The sequence below is a fragment of the Penaeus chinensis genome, chromosome 28, assembly GCF_019202785.1.
Source record: "Penaeus chinensis breed Huanghai No. 1 chromosome 28, ASM1920278v2, whole genome shotgun sequence".
NCBI lineage: Eukaryota > Metazoa > Arthropoda > Malacostraca > Decapoda > Penaeidae > Penaeus > Penaeus chinensis.
The window spans coordinates 18478023-18480522 of NC_061846.1; the positions used below are offsets into that span (position 1 = coordinate 18478023).

Below are 2500 nucleotides of genomic sequence, written 5' to 3' on the forward strand. Positions count from 1 at the left end.
ATAATGACCATTGCAACATTTGCCTTGCAATATTTCATTGTCTGAATGATCAGTTGTTTTTTTTCTTTTCTTTTCTATATTTTTTCGTCATTTTATTGTGGAACTTACTGCTGTTGTATGTATATTTCCTTTTTTCTTTTTTATTCGTCTTCACTTCCTCTTCTGCTTCCATTCTCTTATTCCCTCCTTCGTTAAAAGTCGACAGGGGCGTGAAAATCCACTCCTCTTCTCTCTTACTCCCCCTCTCCTTTCTTCCATTGTTTCTTTCTATTCTTTCGTCCTCTCCTCTCTCCTCCTCTCCTCTCTTCTTCTCTCCTCTTCCCTTCTCTTTTCTCTTCTCCCTTCCTCCCCTTTTCCCTCCTGTCTTCTCTTCCCCCTCCACGTCATAACAGAGCGACCTTGAAAACTGCATTAAGCTAACTCTTAGTAATTATACAAATAATTTAGGAGGGAAAGGTGCAACACACACACACACACACACACACACACACACACACACACACACACACACACACACACACATGCACACACACACTCACACTCACACTCACACTCACACTCACACTCACACTCACACTCACACACACACACACACACACACACACACACACACACACACACACACACACACACACACTCACACACACTCACATACACACACAAGACGCTTACATGAACACGCAAATATGGAAAACTCTTTTATGGTTTGCCCGCGATTGATTTTGTAAATTTACGCGAAAGCATGCACAAAGGGAGAAAGAATAAAAGGAAGAATAGTGTGCAGAAGAGGAGGAAAAGAGCGAAAAGAAGAAGAAGAGAAGGGATGAAAATGGAGGAGAGAGAAGCGAGGGAGAAACAGAAAACGAAGAAAGAGGCGAGCCAAGTGTGGATAGAGAGAAGAGAGAAAAAGAAACACGTGACAAGGAAGTGGAATAAAGACGAGAAGAGACAAACACGGAAAAACAGCAAAGGGTACGAAGCGGGGAAGGAAGAAAAACTAGAGAAATACAAATACGAAGAGGAGGAAGACGACCCGAGAGAAGAGGATGTACAGGAAAGACTGCGAGCAGAAGACAAAGAAAGAGAACTAGGAGCAGGGGAAGAAAGGAAGGAAGAAGAGAAAGCAAAGGAGGAAGAAGGAAGAATATGAGAAAACGAAAACGAATCGGAGGAATAAACAGAAGAAGAAGAGGGAGAAACAGAAGGCAAAGAGATCGAAGAAGGTAAAGAAGAAGGAACGGGGAGAAAAGAGAAAGAAGAAGAGGACGAGGAGGACGAGGAGGAAGAGGAGGATAGAGAGAGAGAATCCTCCAGGAGCTTTGCGTTCGTAAACATGTCGGAAGGCGCCAGGCAGGGGTGACCTAAGAAGACAAGAGATAAGGTCACACTAAGGGTCCCTGACCTCGGTTCTCACAGGGCGATGACCTTCTTGATCCAGAAGGGAGGGGAGGGAACTTCTGAGCGGATTCTGACCTCTTTTGCTTCAGAACGTCGGGAAAGGGGATTGACCTTGCCTATGAAGGAGGGAGGTTAACTTCGACTGCTTGCTTCATAAGAGAGAGGGATTTTGACTTATTTCTTCAGTTTTCCTTTACCTCGCTTCTGACGTGACTGAACTACGGCCTCTTGCTCCAGAATGAGGGAATATTGACCTCTTGCTACAGAGGGAGGGAGGGAGGAAAAGGGTATTTCGACCTCTTCCTTCAGAACTTCTTGCGTTTTGGAAAATTGAGAGGAGGGAGACGGGAAGGAGGGAGGAGGGGGGAAAGGTTATCCATAGGCCTTCCTACAAAAGCGGTTCCTATAGCATGAACATACGCACGCACACATATACATGTCCACACAAATGCACGTCCACACAAGTCCACGTACACACAAATCTACGTACACACAAATCTACGTACACACAAATATACGTACATACAAATCTCCGTACACACACATATACGTACACACAAATCTACGTACACACCCACGCCCAAGGCCTCCACCGAAGCTCCGCGTGTCATACAACCTTGTCAGTGAGCTTTGAACGAAGGGGAGAGAGAAACAAACAACAAGCAAACGTGAAAGGCTTCCCACATCATCCTAAGAGATAAAAAAGGACTTAATTTTTCTTGAACAAAATTATCTAACTTTTACAATAACTTCCGCTTGAATTATTTGTGTCTTTCAGATTTTTTTTTTAACAAATTCACAAGAGAAATAAAACGAAACTAACAATGACCTTCAATAAATAAGGATATACAACTCACGTAATATGAATAACAATGAAATACCAAATTAAGCTATGACCGATAAAACAAAAATAAGCCAAAAGTTAAATCTAAGATAATCCGAGAAGAAAAAGCAGTTAGTGGAAGGCGACGAATACTTTTCTTTCTTGTGTTCTTTGAAATATGAATCAGCAGGATTTCTTCTGTTCTCGCCTTCACACTTTCGCCGCTTTAGTGCGGTTTGGCCTGAAACGAAATAAAAGAAAACGGGGATTAGAAAACGG

General features: G+C 42.9%; 1 long non-coding RNA gene across 1 annotated transcript in view; it reads right to left on the reverse strand.

Moving 5' to 3' along the window:
* Positions 1 to 1184: 1184 nt before the first annotated feature.
* LOC125040031 overlaps positions 1185 to 2500 on the reverse strand; it is a 14863-nt gene continuing 13547 nt past the window's right edge. Inside the window, exon 4 of the long non-coding RNA XR_007116162.1 lies at positions 1185 to 2462. This is a non-coding gene — a long non-coding RNA (uncharacterized LOC125040031). The remainder of the gene's footprint in view (positions 2463 to 2500) is intronic.